This window comes from Ranitomeya imitator, chromosome 1 (genome assembly GCF_032444005.1).
Source record: "Ranitomeya imitator isolate aRanImi1 chromosome 1, aRanImi1.pri, whole genome shotgun sequence".
NCBI classification, from domain to species: domain Eukaryota; kingdom Metazoa; phylum Chordata; class Amphibia; order Anura; family Dendrobatidae; genus Ranitomeya; species Ranitomeya imitator.
Window position 1 is genome coordinate 190868739 of NC_091282.1, and position 20396 is coordinate 190889134.

Genomic DNA, 20396 nt, shown 5'->3' on the forward strand with positions numbered 1-20396 from the left:
CACTTGGGGGTTCAAAGTCCTCACCACACATCTAGATTAGTTCCTTTGGGGGTCTAGTTTCCAAAATGGGGTCATTTCTGGGGGATCTCCAATGTTTAGGCACACAGGGGCTCTCCAAACGTGACATGGTGTCCGCTAATGATTGGAGCTAATTTTCCATTTAAAAAGCCAAATGGCGTGCCATCCCTTCCGAGCCCTGCCATGCGCCCAAACAGTGGTTTACCCCCACATATGGGGTATCAGCGTACTCAGGACAAACTGGACAACAATATTTGGGGTCCAATTTCTCCTATTATCCTTGGCAAAATAGGAAATTCCAGGCTTAAAAATCATTTTTGAGGAAAGAAAAATTATTTTTTATTTTCATGGCTCTGCGTTATAAACTTCTGTGAAGCACCTGGGGGTTTAAAGTGCTCAATATGCATCTAGATAAGTTCCTTGGGGGGTCTAGTTTCCAAAATGAGGTCACTTGTGGGGGAGCTCCAATGCATAGGCACACAGGGGCTCTCCAAACGCGACATGGTGTCCGCTAACAATTGGAGCTAATTTTCCATTCAAAAAGTCAAATGGCGCGCCTTCCCTTCCGAGCCCTGCCGTGTGCCCATACAGTGGTTTACCCCCACATATGAGGTATCGGCGTACTCGGGAGAAATTGCCCAACAAATTTTATGATCCATTTTATCCTACTGCCCATGTAAAAATGAAAAAATTGAGGCGAAAAGAATTTTTTTGTGAAAAAAAAGTACTTTTTCATTTTTACAGATCAATTTGTGAAGCACCTGAGGGTTTAAAGTGCTCACTAGGCATCTAAATAAGTTCCTTGGGGGGTCTAGTTTCCAAAATGGGGTCACTTGTGGGGGAGCTCCAATGTTTAGGCACACAGGGTCTCTCCAAACGCGACATGGTGTCCGCTAACGATGGAAATAATTTTTCATTCAAAAAGTCAAATGGCGCTCCTTCCCTTCCGAGCCTTACCATGTGCCCAAACAGTGGTTTACCCCCCCATGTGAGGTATTGTTGTACTCAGGAGAAATTGCCCAACAAATTTTAGGATCCATTTTATCCTGTTGCCCATGTGAAAATGAAAAAATTGAGGCTAAAAGAATTTTTTTGTGAAATAAAAGTACTTTTTCATTTTTACGGATCAATTTGTGAAGCACCTGGGGGTTCAAAGTGCTCACTATGCATCTAGATAAGTTCCTTGGGGCGTCTAGTTTCCAAAATGGGGTCACTTGTGGGGGAGCTCCAATTTTTAGGCACACGGGGGCTCTCCAAACGTGACATGGTGTCCGCTAAAGAGTGGAGCCAATTTTTGATTCAAAAAGTCAAATGGCGCTCCTTCCCTTCCAAGCCCTGCCGTGCGCCCAAACAGTGGTTTACCCCCACATATGAGGTATCAGCGTACTCAGGACAAATTGCACAACAACTTTCGTGGTTCAGTTTCTCCTTTTACTATTGGGAAAATAAAAAATTGTTGCTAAAAGGTAATTTTTGTGACTAAAAAGTTAAATGTTCATTTTTTCCTTCCATGTTGCTTCTGCTGCTGTGAAGCACCTGAAGGGTTAATAAACTTCTTGAATGTGGTTTTGAGTACCTTGAGGGGTGCAGTTTTTAGAATGGTGTCACTTTTGGGTATTTTCAGCCATATAGACCCCTCAAACTGACTTCAAATGTGAGGTGGTCCCTAAAAAAAATGGTTTTGTAAATTTCGTTGTAAAAATGACAAATCGCTGGTCAAATTTTAACCCTTATAACTTCCTAACAAAAAAAAATTTTGTTTCCAAAATTGTGCTGATGTAAAGTAAACATGTGGGAAATGTTATTTATTAACTACTTTGTGTCACATATCTCTCTGGTTTAACAGAATAAAAATTCAAAATGTGAAAATTGCGAAATTGCGAATAAACGCAGAATTTATTGACCTAAATTTACCACTAACATGAAGCCCAATATGTCACGAAAAAACAATCTCAGAACCGCTAGGATCCGTTGAAGCGTTCCTGAGTTATTACCTCATAAAGGGACACTGGTCAGAATTGCAAAAAACGGCAAGGTCTTTAAGGTCAAAATAGGCTGGGTCATGAAGGGGTTAAAGGGAACCTGTCACCAGAAAAAATGACATTAACCTGCAGATATGGCGTAAATTTTCAGGTTACTAGCAGTATTAACCTGTCCAGCTCCTGCACTTACATGCTTGCTGAGGGGAGAAAATGATGAACTTTATTCAATGACCTCTCTGAGATTGCAGAGCCAGTGTCAGTTAGGGCTGTGGGTATGGTTACAGCCACCGTTCTGTATTTTTATAGCGATGTCTGATCCATCATCAGCTCCACCACGTGACTAAAACCTGAACGCTGCTGGGGGGAAATAAGATTCCTTTTCTCCCTGCAGCCTTCAGAAACCGGCGGTCATCGGGCAGTTTAATAATGCTATGAACCTGCGGATTAACCCCATATCTGCAGTTTCATAGTGTTTTTTTTCTGGTGACAGGTTCCTTTTAATAAACAAAAAACCTGACCTGCAACTCCATTTAGTGTGAACAAGTGCAAGCTGCAACTGCATAACATACAAATAGGAGGACACAGCAGCACTCTGTAAGGACGAAGATATATGCAAACATGAGATCTAAACCACATTGTTGCTGAATAAAATGTAGTAAGGAAATAAAAAAAAAGTACTTACAAAAAATGAAGGTTCTTAGTGCATAAATTGAGCAATTCATGTGTGCCCATCAACCACGGCAAGGTGACACTTCTCTGACGGGTCCTATCATCCAAAACATGCTACTCTTGGGCTATAAGCCTACAATTTAAATGGGCAATCTTGCGTCTCTCGGGCTATAAAACTATACAATTAATACAAAATTAATATACAATATAAAGTGCATAGTGCTTTAAATGTATGAATGCAGATTTTATTGATAGATGATATAAAAAAAAGTCTCAATAAAGTGCAAGGTGCACAAAAAAAATCGCAATTAAGTGAAAAAATTATATACACAAAAGTCTACATAAATACATAGAGTGCCAGTGCACAATAAATAATTTAGCCATTAATACATAATGCAATAAATAATGAAATACCACATCAAAAAACTATGTCTAATTAGACATAAAAACTAACACTGATTAGATAATAAAGAGCTGCAGATCTAGAGTATCCAGCCTCCTGCTTGTCTTCCACTCCACCCTCCATTGCACGTTTCACCAACACCTCCTCAAAAATTGGTGAGGTGGGGGAAGAAACAGATATAAATAGGGTAGAGCAAATAAGGAGATGAGGTCCAGATGTGAACAAAGTTAGCCGCATCATACTGTTGCTGCAGTGTCCCTAACTGCTTGTCACAGGTGGCTGACACGGCCGAGAGCACAGCAGAGCAGCAGCTAATTCCACTGGTCAAAGTGACATCAGCTGAGCTGCCCACCCCTCTGACAGTCGGGTGCTCACTGAGCACCTTTTGCGTACACATTACAGCAATGATAAATAGACAAAATTCGCAAAATGGTGTTTGAATGAAAGAATTACAAAATGTTCACATTAAGAAGAATCCAATTTTTTTGAACATTTGAAGCAAATTCAATTCACCTGGAACCTATTTGCTTATCTCTACTCAGTTTGCATCACTGTGTAAATCTAGAAGTGGGAAACAGAGCGCACAATAGGGTGATACCCTGTGGAGGGAGAGTAGGAGAGGGCTGGTTATGCTGATAGACACAACTCCTAGGTAGACATGAAGAAAAACCACTGCTGCTGCCCCGTGGCAGGTGGATAAATCCTCCAGGTGATATTGCATCCAGTTAGATGAACACGTAGATGGGCTGCACTGCTGGAATCAATTCTTCAGAAAAGATGATGAGGAAAAGGCTTTTTATTCATAACATGCTTCAAAGTGTGTTTTTCAAGTGAAAAAAACAAATGTGCCCAAAATGGAAGCCAATCACATAAGAAACACCCACAGGATCACTTAAACCAATAGGGCAATTAGGAAGGGGAGGGAAGTTCAACTGGCAATTACAAATTGATTAAAGTTAGAGCGAAACAAAAAAAAATCCTCACCTTCTCGCCGATAATCCATTATGCTGATGTCCCATGATGAGCCCCAACTCTGCTGTATCTGATTGCATTGCTGAGACATCAGTAATGTTACCGCTCAGCCCAGCAACCAGATGACACAAGGAAACCCAAGCGAAACGCGCGTTGGGGCTCTTCAGGTACTTGGTAGATGAGGCTGACAGATGGGTAACAGCTATTGCGAACTGGTGATTGTAGTGCTGCTATTTAGTGATCATTAATGCAATGTTTACTAATACAGTCATAATGAATTTCCTTACTGAATGGCTTACATGGTGTTTATCTGTACTTATACAGTGTAATGTGATGCTGGTAATCTAAATGTATGTGGCACAATACACCGATCCCTGTATTAAATTAGGAATTGCATTGCATAGAATGTTATTATATGATTAACTTTTCCCAACCCAAATATATATAAGTGACATGTACTATATTGACACCTGTATCTTGCTTATAGTTTTGTCTGCATACAGTATGGGTATGTTCACACGTTCAGGATTTCCATCCTTTTTTTTTCAGGACAGTTTTTTTTAAAAACTGCAGCTCTTGGCAGAAAACGCAGGTCCTTTTTTTGTCCTTTTTTGATGCGTTTTTGATGCGTTTTTTGATGCGTTTTTTGATGCGTTTTTTATCCTTTTTTTACTGTGTGTTTCCTAGGAAGCTTTTTAGGGCTAAAATGGCTGAAAATACCCTAACCCTACCCCTAACCCTAACCCTACCCCTACCCCTACCCCTACCCCTAACCCTACCCCTAACCCTACCCCTAACCCTAACCCTAACCCTACCCCTAACCCTACCCCTACCCCTAACCCTACCCCTACCCCTAACCCTACCCCTACCCCTAACCCTAACCCTACCCCTAACCCTAACCCTACCCCTAACCCTACCCCTAACCCTAACCCTAACCCTAACCCTACCCCTAACCCTAACCCTAACCCTACCCCTAACCCTACCCCTAACCCTACCCCTAACCCTATTCTAACCTTAGTGAAAAAAAAAAAAAAATCTTAATTTTTTTTATTGTCCCTACCAATGGGGGTGACAAAGTGGGGGGGGTGTCATTTACTATTTTTTTATTTTGATCACTGAGATAGGTTATATCTCAGTGATCAAAATGCACTTTGGAGCGAATCTGCCGGCCGGCAGATTCGGCGGGCGCACTGCGCATGCGCCCGCCATTTTGCAAGATGGCGGCGCCCAGGGAGAAGACGGCCGGACGGACACCGGGACGCCGGGTAAGTATAAGGGGGGGAGATTAGGGCACGGGGGGGGGCATCGGAGCACTGGGGGGGGCATCGGAGCACGGGGGGGGGGGGGCATCGGAGCACAGGGGGGCGGGATCGGAGCACGGGGGGGCAGCCACACTCCGCCCACGCACTTCCGCCCGCTCCCCCGCACTTCCTGCTGCTGCGGTTCTGCACATCAAATCGCAGTAAAACCCGCAGATATATTTTTGATCTGCGGGTTTTACTGCGATTTTGACCTCACAATGGAGGTCTATGGGTGCAGAACCGCTGCGGTTCAGGAAGAAGAATTGACATGCTCCTTCTTTTTTCCGGGAGCTATTCAGCGCGGCTTTTTTTTTACAATTTCCGGACCATGTGCACAGTGTGTCCTGTTTTCCATAGGGTACAGTGTACTGTACCCTGCATGGAAAACAGCTGCGGAACCGCAGCGGCAAAACCGCCGCGGTTCCGCGGTAAAAAACGCACTGTGTGAACATGGCCTACATGTGTTATTTCTTATATGCCAATTTTTAAGATGTTTAGCAAAGTAAAATTACTACTTTTTATGGATGGACTAGTTATTCCGTGTTTTCTTATGTATGCAACTGGAATGAAACTGAGAGCACTCAAATATCTTCTGTCTAGAGCAATAAGTATGAGTCTAGTTTTAGGCTTAGTAGCCATTATGAAAATTGCAATATTTCTATTTATTTTCTATCTATTTATTTTAATACAGATGATATACAGTATGTGATATGGAAAATGTAAAAAAAATATACTGTAATTAATTAATTTAAAAAAAAATATTTAACATAAAAACCTGATATTGAGAACAGGTTATTTACTAATTGCACATTACATTCAAGCAGGAAGGGAATTGCATTCTTTTGTTCTTGCATGGCATGATGTGCATATGCTCTTTTATCTTGCGTAAAGCCATTTTATGAAATAAACAATTAACTTAATACCCCATGTGATTGCTTCATTACTTTGGCATTTAGCAGAACATATTCGATTCACTGATTTTTCTCACATTTTCAATATTATCTAAATGTCTAGAATCATTTGTAAGTAATTTTTTTCTAAGGGAAAATTTAAGAGGAGGGACTGTATACTGGAACTTCTAAAAGGGCTACATTTAATCTGCTCATTAAGTCATTACTTAAACTGCAAGCAAGTATTTCCACCCACAAGGAATGCATTATTATTCCAAATTACAATCCATTTAGCAGAGCAATGAATAACTGTAAATGTAAATATGTATGAAGTTTACTGTAAGTAATAATTACATCAATACCTAGAAAGTGTAATCACTTTTTAATATACATTAAGAACCTTATCTCATATGTACTTATTCAGCATTGTAAATATGGCCTTATGTCTTAGAAGACGGCCAATGAATTTGTAAATGGATATTGTGGGGTCTATTAGTCATATTAAATGCCAATGCTTTTAAAACATAACTAAAGCATAACTTGTTTTACCAAGTGCACAAAGTACTCATAGAAAGTCTGTTTTCCTGTAAGGGTATGTGCAGACGATCAGTAAACGCTGTGGGTTGAACGCTGTGCACTTGCGCAGCATCCAATCCGCAGCGTCCAGATGTTACAGCATAGTGAATTGGATTTTAAAAAATCATAAGAAAAGGAGAAAATCCAGCTTTTTAGATGAAAAAAATTGCAGTTTATTTAAATAAATTAAAAACAAGATTGCAAGAAATCCATGGTGATCTAATAGCTACGCGTTTCAAGCACAGATGTGTGTTGTTTTTCAGAGCTCTAAAATAGAACACATCTCTTTGTTTGAAAAGCGTAGCTATTAGATCACCATGGATTTCTTGCAATCTTGTTTTTAATTTTTTGAAATAAACTACAATTTTTTTTCATTTAAGAAGCTGAATTTTCTCCTTTTCTTTGTTACTTCCACGTGTGGCCACATGATCCTCTGCTTCTGTCTGCCATAAACCGTCCAAGTGAGCTGTTTTCTTTCTTTTTTCTATAGACATTTTAAGAAATCCCGTCCATTAGGCATCCACCCACGGAGAAGGAAATGCAACGCTTTTCTCCAGACTGCAGCATGTCAACTTCTGTTGCAGGGACACTAGTATGCGCAAGAGGAATTTCACCAATAGACTGTATTGAACGTAGTGAATCTGCACAGTTCAGTGAACACATGCGGTTTCACCTGCGTTCAATAAACGACAGTGCTTTGGACGCAGGGAACATGTTCGCATGTTCGCATCATCTGCACATACCCTAAGCCATTTTTTTCTCATGAAAAGAACTAGATGTCAGTTCAAGATAGAGAATTTGCAATTAACTGTTTATCTCACAGATGTAAGGTCTACTATGCCTATTGTGAGGCAGTGACTTGTGTCACAGGTAGGGGTCGCTGTGTGTTCGCCCGAGGTTGTGCATAGAGATGGAAGAAGTCCATAGGTGTGCATGGCAGTCACAGATTTCCGGTCCAGGCTTTTTTGTTTGTTAAAAAACCCTGCAGTAAGGGGTATGGGTGTGTTAGGTGTCAGGTGATGTGTCAAGTGCAACGTCAGTGTCAGTCTGGTGTGTGCTGTTGTGCAGAGCAGAGGCCTGCAGAGTGAAGGCTGTGTGTGTATGAAGCAGCACAGGCCAGAGGAGCCAGCAGCTATGGCAGCTGAATACCCTGGCACCCGCAGCGTATCCAGCGATGCAAGTCATCCATGGTGGCTGGTCTCGGATGTGGCCTGGAGGTGAACTGAGGGTGGATATCCTGTTCCCGAAACAGTCGGATGTGGACAGTCCTGTGCCCGGAGGTGTACTGGAGGTGGATGTCCTGTGCCCGAAAGATGACTGGCATGTGTAACGATTGCAAACAGGTGGATATGGTGCCCGACTGCTATCCGGAGGATTTACTGGGCTGTGTATGGCTGTGTGAGCAAAGAGACTGTGATACAGTGGTGCAGGACACCAACGGGAACTTGTCAGAGGAGGACCAGTGTGTGTAGTGTCTGTAAAGCTGTATTTGGGGACTTTAATATGGTGTGCCATCGCCCCATGGATACTGGACAGGGAGAGGTCCGTGTTTAGGGATTGCAACTTAAAAGCCATATGATATGTAATGCTATCAACTAGTGTGAATTGAACACTGATAATATACACTGAAGTTATATGCACTGAAATGATATGCACTTGTCATTTACTTGTCAGCAAGTAAAATTCCTGACATTATAATTTCTATCAGCAGATGAAAATTTAATTGAGAATAATGCACATGGCCGCAAATTATTCAGAATTTTGGCCCCTGACATGAAATGGCCCCTACCCTAACCTCTGAAGCATCCACCTCCAAAATGAATGGTTCCTGAAGACTGGGTTGGCTTACAACAGAAGCAGACATAAAATTCTTTCTTTAGTTTATCAAATGATCCAATAGCATTGAGGTCCGCCTCCTCAAGTGCGACAACCAAGAAACTGTAGGAGAGATCAGCGCAAATAGGGTCTTAACCGAGAAATATAGTTTAGCACTCAGATTAAACTCACCTGCTCAATCTGTTAAAAATGCATATAATATAAAAAATCAGCCACAGCGGATCCATGGGTCAGCAAGCGACCATCAGGCAGCAGACTGTAAAGGGAGTTAGAGGACAATATTCCGCGCTGCCAACAGAATGGAGACGTATATAGCAGTATGGTACAGTAAGGTGGTGGTTTGTTTCAATGCATTTCAAAGAATATATCTTCATCTTCTTCACGGGGTTTATCCTGAAGAAGTTATATACTTCAAAATGCGTTGAAATAAACCACCACCTTACTGTACCATACTAGGATATACGTCTCCATTCTGCTCGCAGCACAAAATATTGTCCGCTAACTCCCTTTACAGTCCTCACATGCGATGTCAGTTGTAATGTGACGTTGAGTCACTACTAAAGGGCAAGCCATGAGAAAGGGTAGTCTGAAGGTCTGAGGTCAGATACCAGGAGGGGTCGTAGTACAGAGGGATAAGACAAAGGCTTAGTCAGGAAACAGTCCAGGGTAAAATGTCAGAATGGTTCATCAAGACAAGGGAGTAAAACAAACAAATAGTGAAAGGCCAAGTCCGGGGTCAGATACCTGAAGTTAGAGAGCATCACAACAAATCCTAGGTCCGGCAACAAGGTCAGAGGAAAGAGACACAGGGCTAAGCACACACACTTAAGTTAAGCAAACCTACAACTGACACTGACAATGAACAGCTAGCCACCTAAAAACCATGCAAATGATTAAGGATAGGAGGCACCTGTGGAAATGCCCGCAGACTAAACGAGATTGAGCAGCGTGGCTGTTGATCAAAATGTTGACAACCCAGCACAGCCCAGGATCAGATTAGATAACTCGACTATCACTCGCAATACTGACAGTCCAGCACGCACCAGATCCCATAAGGCAGCTGAGCTGTCACTCACAGCATTCCTTGGCTACAGTCAAGGTTAAAACCGAGACAGTAGCATTATGTTCTTTTTTAAAGTGTGATAAAGGTTATGTCTTAATTGTATAAGTAGTGTAATTTGATTCTCTTCAGATGAAAATTTACAGGTTGTATTTTTTTTAATCCCTGGCACAAGATTAATCACTACATGGTACAATTTTGGTGGTCCTTCAAGTTAAGGAAGGGATTTATGGACTATATTTTGGAGTATGGTTGCCCATAAGTGTGTGTGTGTGTGAATGTAATTAGATCATTAATGCCTACATCCCTGCATGTTTTGCCTTCCATCTTCATGCAGAGACACCAACATACTCACCACCCTGGGTGCACGGGGTGTTCCCAGTCGTCTCCTGCTTCCTGCTTTCTCATGCATGCCACACTTCTTGGAGGTGTGCTTGGGTGCTCGTGCGCTTACTAGTTCTTAAAGGGGCAACATGCGCACCTGTTAAGATGCCTCAGTCAATAGCTGGGAGGCATCCTGTATAAGCAACATTGAATCATTAGTGAGTGAAGTGTGCTACTAGTGAGCTGTTAGGTCTTGGATCCTGGTCCTTGTTTGGCTAGGTTCCGAACTAGAACCCCTGGTCCTTGTATGACTAGGTCCTGAACCTGCTTCTGTGATCCATGTGTGGCCAGTGTCTACACCTCCTTCCCTGGTCTGTGTGTGGCGAGTGCCTGAAAGTGAAAGCTCCATATATCCGGACTGCTAAGACCAGTCTCCGAATCCAGTCCTGTATGTGACTCCATGTCAGTATCTGTCCTGCAGGAGGAGTAGTCTGAATGGAGCTAAAGTCCGCGTTCGTGTCTGCATACCTGACCCCTTGGGTCAGCTTCTGCAGTACTGGGGACTGCCTAGGAGTGGTACCTGGTGGCTACCTGCAGCTCATGCTTGCCTCCACCATCAGTAGCTTCACTAAACACCAGGTAGCCACTTAGCTATGCCGCTCCTAGGTATGCTCGACTCTGTGGCACAGTGAGTCCACAAACCACGTGCACCACCTGTGTGCGTGAAGTTAGTAATACAACACTAAGCCCCCCAATTGCCAAATGACACGTCTAATATACATAAAACAATGTGCTCCATTTTCAGTATTACATTTTTTACTAAATATTTTCCAATCAACTGTTTGAAAGAACCAGCTGTGCATGTACGTACGTATTTTGCTGGCAAATAGTAATTCAGAACTCAACTGAGGAGCCAGAGCTCAATTTTCAAAAAAGTCAACCTGACAAAACATTAAAACTAATGAAAAATTTAAATTGCTAAATGGGAAAAAGGGTTAACTAACTTTTTGGGTCATTGTTAAAGCTAGGTTCCCACCATATTTTTTTTTTCTTTAAAAGGGAATCTATCACTAGGATCAACCCCCCTAAGCCATCTATATGGGCATGTACATGATAGGAAGCTGAATAAAATTATACCTTGATATCTAGATCTGATGTCTTAGTCCTGAGAAATCCAAGTTTTTCTTATATGTGAATGAGCTGTTCCAGGCTATAGGCTGGACACTGATCTGCATGAGAATCTGCCTCCGGAGCTTATTCTAAATAAAAGGGGGGGGGGGGGGGGGATTTCTTCTACATCAGTCTTGCGGAAGGTATAGATGGATTACAGTCTTTATTATTTTTTCCATCTCTCTTGTTCTGTGACATTTTTGGGGCAGTCTTCTTACAATTTCCTGACTCTTTTATCTAGACTTTTTGAACTGCTCATACATTTTAACATCTTGAATGATACCGTTATTTATGTTCCCGAATATCTCTTCTTTCCGTTATTTGTATATTTTGCATCATTAGTACTCATTTGGGATTGAAATACTGTTGAGTTTTTCATTTGTGCATTCACTCTGTGTAATCTTACACGGACATTCTACATATTTTGATCCATGTCATTATGAGAGAGTTGCCTGTGTCTCTGTATTGGGGGGATTTTGTTCATTAGTACTATTAAGATCTAAGTACTTTCCTCTTTGCATGTCTATTTTTAGTTTGGACTCTTTTTATATTACCTACTATTTAGTCTAACTTTTTTGTCATTAAAATAATATTTAATAAATTTGATTCATGCATTTTTGTCTTAACCTCTTTTTTTTTGTCTGAGTCCTTTTTCACTAGTTTGTCAAAAAGACTACACTATTTTATACACTTTGCCATTGGTATTTTTTGGTCTAAAATAAATAAGAAATGTTTGCCTTTTAAATTGGTCAGAAATGTTGCTACAACTATGACATGTTTCTAGATTAACTATTAAACTAAAAAAGGAAAATAAAAATAAACCAGGGGCGCTAGCGTTATTAAGACACACGCTGCAAATAATGGGACAATACCACATCTTTTGTCCCTAAATAGTGAGTACAGAATTTAAAATATTTTATTTTATTTGCGCAAATACAGCACAAATAACTGTTAAACTAATTCTCATTCACTAATACCTATGACGTTGTTTTATCAAGAAATTGTGTGTATAGCCAGACCAAGACAGAGGGAACCCAAATGTGCACACAGCATACTACAAAAAAAATCAATAGATCAGTGCAGGCAATGTTCTTTTTGTATTAAATAAGTATATATTGCTCTCTTAAATTCACAGTAATGGTAATATATTATTGTTCTTTTTGACAATCACAGCACTGAGTACAAATAATATTGAGTAGTTAGAAGTTTGAGAGAGAGAAAACTATGACAGGACTGTGAAATAAGTTTTAGAAGTCAAAGAAGGTAAGTGTCTATATTGGTTATAGTTAATTATAGTACAACCTTCACACTTTTTAATTGATTTCCATATCTCACCTAGTACAGACTTCAGGTTTAGCAATCTTTAATCTCTTTCCTCCAGTCTTTACATGACTTTGGTGTCAAACACTTTAAAATTTTTACCGTAGACAAATTTGACTTTTACCAAGGTCTTTTCACTCCAAGACTACTCTTTGTCTGAGTAAAATGCAGAAGTAATAGCAAGTATTCCTAGTAATCAGTGTTGATGCAGATATCTATATATATAATTGCCTAAGGGTTTTTCCGTCTGTCTGTCTTTCTGTCTGTCTGTCTGTCTGTCTGTCCTGGAAATCCCGCGTCTCTGATTGGTCGAGGCCCCCAGGCCTCGACCAATCAGTGACGGGCACAGCGACGATGATGTCATAAAGGACGTAGAAATCCCACGTTTCTGATTCAGCGACGAGCACAGTATCGACGTAGATGTCATAATGGTTGCCATGGCGACGATGATGTCATAAAGGTTGCCTCGACCAATCAGCGACAGGCACAGTCTGCCGCGAATTCTGGAATCATCATTGTCCATATACTACGGGGACATGCATATTCTAGAATACCCGATGCGTTTAGTAATGGATGGGTGTCTTATAGATGCCTCTTCATTATGAAGCCGTGGGTTTGATGTCACCTGACAATACAAAGGTGACATCAACCCCACAGATATGAACCCCACTTTCTACCACTACAGGTCAAGTGGGAAGAGTCGGGAAAAGAGCCAGAATAGGCGCATCTAATGGATTTGCCTTTTCTGGGCGGCTGCGGACTGCTATTTTTAGGCTCTGGGGCCCACTCTCCATGGCCCTTAACCAGTCTGAGAATTCCAGCCCCCAGCTGTCTGCTTTAGCTCACAGCGACGATGATGTCATAAAGGACGTAGAAATCCCACGTTTCTGATTCAGCGACGAGCACAGTATCGACGTAGATGTCATAATGGTTGCCATGGCGACGATGATGTCATAAAGGTTGCCTCGACCAATCAGCGACAGGCACAGTCTGCCGCGAATTCTGGAATCATCATTGTCCATATACTACGGGGACATGCATATTCGGCCTCGACCAATCAGCGACGGGCATAGCGACGATGCATATTCTAGAATACCCGATGCGTTAGAATTGGGCCACAATCTAGTAGTAGTTATATTCTTGTACATAGGAGCAGTATTATAGTAGTTATATTCTTGTACATAGGAGCAGTATTATAGTAGTTATATTCTTGTACATAGGGGCACTATTATAGTAGTTATATTCTTGTACATAGGAGCAGCATTATAGTAGTTATATTCTTGTACATAGTGAGCAGTATTATAGTAGTTATATTCTTGTACATAGTGAGCAGTATTATAGTAGTTATATTCTTGTACATAGGGGGCAGTATTATAGTAGTTATATTCTTGTACATAGGGGCAGTATTATAGTAGTTATATTCTTTAACATAGGGGCAGTATTATAGTAGTTATATTCGTGTACATAGGGGCAGTATTATAGTAGTTATATTCTTGTACATAGGGGGCAGTATTATAGTAGTTATATTCCTGTACATAGGGGCAGTATTATAGTAGTTATATTTTTGTACATAGGGGCAGTATTATAGTAGTTATATTCTTGTACATAGGGGCAGTATTATAGTAGTGTTATTCTTGTACATAGGGGCAGTATTATAGTAGTTATATTCTTGTACATAGGGGCAGTATTATAGTATTTATATTCTTGTACATAGGGAGCAGTATTATAGTAGTTATATTCTTGTACATAGGGGGCAGTATTGTAGTAGTTATATTCTTGTACATAGGGGCAGTAGTATAGTAGTTATATTCCTTTACATATGGCCAGTATTATAGTAGTTATATTCTTGGCGGGCGCCAAGGCCATTGGCCATTGGGTGGGTGGGCTGGCGCTAGATTGTGGCCCGATTCTAACGCATAGGGTATTCTAGAATATGCATGTCCCCGTAGTATATGGACAATGATGATTCCAGAATTTGCGGCAGACTGTGCCAGTCGCTGATTGGTCGAGGCAACCTTTATGACATCATCGTCGCCATGGCAACCATTATGACATCTACGTCGATACTGTGCCCGTCGCTGATTGGTCGAGGCGAATTCGCGGCAGACTGTGCCCGTCGCTGATTGGTCGAGGCAACCTTTATGACATCATCGTCGCCATGCTGTGCCCGTCGCTGATTGGTCGAGGCCTGGCGGCCTCAACCAATCAGAGACGCGGGATTTCCAGGACAGACAGACAGACAGAAAAACCCTGTCTGTCTGTCTGTCTGTCTGTCTGGGAAATGCCGGCTCTCTGATTGGTCGAAGCCGCCAGGCCTCGACCAATCAGAGACCGGCACAGCATCGACATAGAAATCCCACGTCTCTGATTGGTCGAGGCCGCCAGGCCTCGACCAATCAGCAACGGGCACAGCGACGATGATGTCATAATGGTTGCCATGGCGACGATGTCATAAAGGTTGCCTCGACCAATCAGCGACGGGCACAGTCTGCCGCGAATTCTGGAATCATCATTGTCCATATTCTGGAATCATCATTGTCCATATACTACGGGGACATGCATATTCTATGCACTGGGAGCTCCACTAGCCTGGTTGCCTGCAATGCTCTGAGAACATGTGAGTGTTTTTCTCCTGTAATCCCTTTATGTTATAATTACCTTGCACATATTTGCAATTGTCTCATTTGTAACATCTTTATAAAATACTAGATTGTGGCCCGATTCTAACGCATCGGGTATTCTAGAATATGCATGTCCCCGTAGTATATGGACAATGATGATTCCAGAATTTGCGGCAGACTGTGCCCGTCGCTGATTGGTCGAGGCAACCTTTATGACATCATCGTCGCCATGGCAACCATTATGACATCATCGTCTCTATATATATAATTGTCTAAGGGTTTTTCCGTCTGTCTGTCTGTCTGTCTGTCTTTCTGTCTGTCTGTCCTGGAAATCCCGGCTCTCTGATTGGTCGAGGCCGCCAGGACTCGACCAATCAGAGACCGGCACAGCATCGACGTAGAAATCCCGCGTCTCTGATTGGTCGAGGCCGCCAGGCCTCGACCAATCAGCAACGGGCACAGCGACGGTGATGTCATAAAGGACGTAGAAATCCCGCGTCTGATTGGTCGAGGCCGCCAGGCCTTGACCAATCAGCAACGGGCACAGCGACGATGATGTCATAAAGGACGTAGACATCTCACGTTTCTGATTCAGCAATGGGCACATTATCGACGTAGATGTCATAATGGTTGCCATGGCGACGATGTCATAAAGGTTGCCTCGACCAATCAGCGACGGGCACAGTCTGCCGCGAATTCTGGGGCCGTCTGTCTGTCTGTCTGTCCTGGAAATCCCGCGTCTCTGATTGGTCGAGGCCGTCAGGCCTCGACCAATCAGAGACGGGCACAGCATCGACGTAGAAATCCCACGTCTCTGATTGGTCGAGGCCGACAGGCCTCGACCAATCAGTGACAGGCACAGCGACGATGATGTCATAAAGGACGTAGACATCCCGCGTCTCTGATTGGTCGAGGCCGCCAGGCCTCGACCAATCAGCGACGGGCACAGCGACGATGATCTCATAATGTTGCCATGGCGACGATGATGTTATAAAGGTTGCCTCGACCAATCAGCGACGGGCACAGTCTGCCAGGAATTCTGGAATCATCATTGTCCATATACTACGGGGACATGCATATTCTAGAATACCCGATGCGTTCGAATCGGGCCACAATCTAGTACAATATAAGGGCCTTCACACTTGTGTTATGGTTTTTGTTTAAAAAAAAAATTATAATGAAAAAGAGATTTGTGTGTAAAAGGAGACTTGGAGGCATGGCATCGATTAACATGTTCAGTTCTAAACTTTCTGCCTCCCAATAATAAAATTGTTTAATGTTAGGCTAAAATCTAAAATAGTTTTTTTCTGTTTGCTATAATGGAATACAAAAATAGAACTCCTGCAAGAAATAGATCCATCTCATAACTGCCACAAATGTCACCTGATGGACCCCATCAGTCCATTTGGGTTTCCATTTGCGAGTCCATCATTTTAGCTGAAAAAAAGTCCAGCATGCTGTGAGAAGAGAGTCCTAACACCCTCAAGCTCATTAAATAGTCACCCAGTCTTGCCGAAATCAGCAGGTGCCAATATTAATCTGATGTGTATGGCTCACATTACTTGCTAGGGTCAATCATTTACGCAGGCTAAGCATATTTACTAAGTTAACAGTAGCAGTAATACAACTCACCAATAGTTCTGAATATAACTGTCCTTTAACATATAGTTAAATGAATGATTGAATGTGATCCTTTGTCACATGTTCTAACTGTCCATATGTAAGACTTTCATGTGGGCACATATTCTTTCTTCTAACAATGTATTTTTTATTGAATTATTTGCATAAACAGAGGTAGTACATAAAGAACAAGAGACCTGCGATTCAAGATCACAATGTTATTATATGAACAGTCACTTGGCTTTTATTCCCCCTTCATATTGGCTTTCATTACCTAAAAAAAAAACTGAAAGAGAGGTCCCATTGGAACTGTCAGGTTAGAAAATATACAAGTAGAGTGTGAGTAAGGCCGGAGTCACACTAGCATAGAATACGGATGAGTACGATGCGAGAACATCACATAGCACTTGGACCAATGTTAACCTGTGGGGCAGCTCACATCAGCGTATTTTTTGTCAGGCGTATTCGACGTGTGTGTAAGATCACAGCATGTATATAGTCCGAGACTCACCAATGCAAGCCTATGGGTGCGAGAAAAACTCGGACTCCACACGGACCATCTGTCTAGCTTGCAACAAATACGCACACATTTTCCTCATTTCAGCCCATTGAGCCATTAAATTCAATGGGGAAAAGCAGTGAGAAATGTAAAGCCATATGGATGTCATACGGATTCATGGGTGTGAGAAAATCACATCATCGTATTGCAAACACATTACACACGGATGACCATACGGAGAACACTGGTGCGACTCTCGGCAGAGAGACTTCATCTGATTTTTCATTTTTCAACTGCTACTATCTGACATATTTTTCATTGCTATTTTTTATGATTTTCTATATTTAGATATTAGTGAACATGTAACTTACTTCCTGTTTTAATGTTTTATTTATTAACCCCTTACAACATCTGCTATACATGTACGGCACAAGTCCATAGCTGTTGTATGGAGTGGTCCCATGGGGTGCGTTAAACCCGCAGTTGGCAGGAAATGACTCTGTGTTATAGCCAGAACCTGCCTCTAACAGTCGTGGTTGGTGCAAAGCTACTATTGCAATTGTTAACCTGTTAAATGCTGCTGTAAAACTCTGACAGCTGCATTAATAGGGAGCCAGCATGCGGACAGTTCATTCTATATGCCTATCGGCACATCCATGACAGCATTGCGGGGCACCGAGGTGTTGTTATGAAAGCCGGGGGTTTGTTCAAGACTTTTGTGCCTGTCATTATGGAGCTCCCTTGAAACCCAGCCTGTGGTTGGGCATCAAAGGAGGCCATGATTTTTACAAAATGCAGCAATACTCTGTTATTGCTGTTTATAGCACAATCAGACAATCTCAGGTTCAAGTCCTATGGTAGACAAACAAAGTAAAACAAAAAGTTTAAAAAAATTAAAAAATAAAAAGGGGAATTTTTCAAAACAATTTAATTTCACTTGTGGGCAGTACTACCTTTTTATATTTAAACTGGGTCAGCCATTACCATTGAATTATTGAACTATTATAAGTATTGTGTTTTAGTCCTGTTGTGCACACAAATATATTGTTTTTACTTTGCCAATCATATTTAATAAAGGCATTTTTATATCTACTTTCTGTATGGTGTTTCTCTGGCTGTCCATATATTGGTTGGGTTGCTTTTCTTGTATAGTGGTTTCTCACTTTTTCACAGAGCACCAACCACTGTAATGATATACATAAACCTTCTTCCTCAAACTATATACAGTCTATTACTTTTTATTTATTTTAATCATTGGTGGTATAATTCTGAAAAAGAATCGAAACCGCGCTTGAGGGAAACTAACAGAACCTATACGTAATCCAACAAAGATTGTGTGACACTATACCTGAACATACTGATCCAAGATGGTAGAGGGAGGCACGTCAAAAACATAAAGGGGTCCACATGAAAGGTGATATGAAGGACTGTATCGAAACCATATAATGATGAGAAAAACGGAAATGGTTAAAATAGAATGAGATAAAACACAAACAGTAGTACACAGTGCCAGGTGTGTGCTAATAGGTGCGAAGCAAGTACCTAAGGACGGATGATGCACCTCTGAGAAATCCGCTGAAAAAATGCACACTCAGGACTCAAAAAATCCCACCGCAAACTGCACACGCTGTGTAAACTTGGCCCCTGCAAGCCCCTAAATTATAAACCACTAATGATACTCCTAAAACAGCATAAAACTGGTGTGCATGAACATAGGACTCACCTAAGAGCCAGAGTACTGGACACCGGGAGCAGGGATGTCTGTGGGGGGCGACAGTTGGCAGGATACAAATAGAAGAGTGCTACGCAGAGCCAGAGAAAACCCCGGCCGGTGGTATCTCTGGTTACGTGCAGGAGAAGACAGGGAACAAAGATGGCCGACAGGACTAACTGGCGTGTGACGTCACAGCTTGAACTACGGAGCAATGTTGGGGCCAAAAAGGCGTACCACCGAAAGCTGGTAAATCAGGTTTCATTGGGGATTGAGGGGATGTACCTTTGCCAGTGGACAAGAGACTGGTGACAGCATTCCCCACACATGGGACTGGGCACACCTCTGGTAGCTGGAGAGATATAACACAGGGGATTTGTGCTTTGGTGCCCTTGCTTCCTGGATGATCAGTGATGAACTCCTACCATGCCAATGTAATGTATAACTTTATTGATTATGTGCTATTTTGAGTGACTGTTATAAGTTGTTATCACACCTAGAGGTCTCGAGGTGTCCCGTGTCTGTGGGTTCAAAAGTTGTGCCCGATCCGCATCCCTAGCCGAGATGAAGGCTGTCTAAGCACACAGTAATTTACATTTTAAGGTACCGTCACACTCAGCAACTTTACAACGAGAACAACAACGATCTGTGACGTTGCAGCGTCCTGGATAGCGATCTCGTTGTGTTTGACACGCAGCAGCGATCTGGATCCCACTGTGCCATCGCTGGTCGAAGCTAGAAGTCCGGAACTTTATTTGGTCATCAGGTCGGTGTGTATCGTCATGTTTGACAACAAAAGCAACGATGCCAGCAATGTTTTACATGGAGCCAACAACCAGCGAGAACGATAAGTGAGTCACCGTTACGTCACTGGATCGCTCCTGCATCATTCTGGAGTTACTGTGTTTGACGTCTCCTAGCGACCTAAACAGCGACGCTGCAGCGATCGGCTCGTTGTCTATATCGCTGCAGCGTCACTGAGTGTGGTGGTACCTTAAGAGTACATTTTACATTTATCTTCAAAGATGAACCAAGGGAATGGATTTGTTCCCATGAGATGGTATCATGTAAATGTTAATTAGACAGACACATGTTAAGCTCCCAGGGCTGCCAGTTCGGTGTTCTTATCTATTTGGCCTGAAGGCTGGGACACAGTAGGAGGAAGACAGAGGGACACAGAGATGGAGAGATGTGGATTGAGCAAAGACACACAGAGAGCAGGCTGAATTGACTCCTACCATTTCCAATGTAATGTATGACTTAAGGCCCCTTCACATTAAGCGACGCTGCAGCGATACCGACAACGATGTCGATCGCTGCAGCGTCGCTGTTTGGTCGCTGGAGAGCTGTCACACAGACAGCTCTCCAGCGACCAACGATCCCGAGGTCCCCGGGTAACCAGGGTAAACATCGGGTTACTAAGC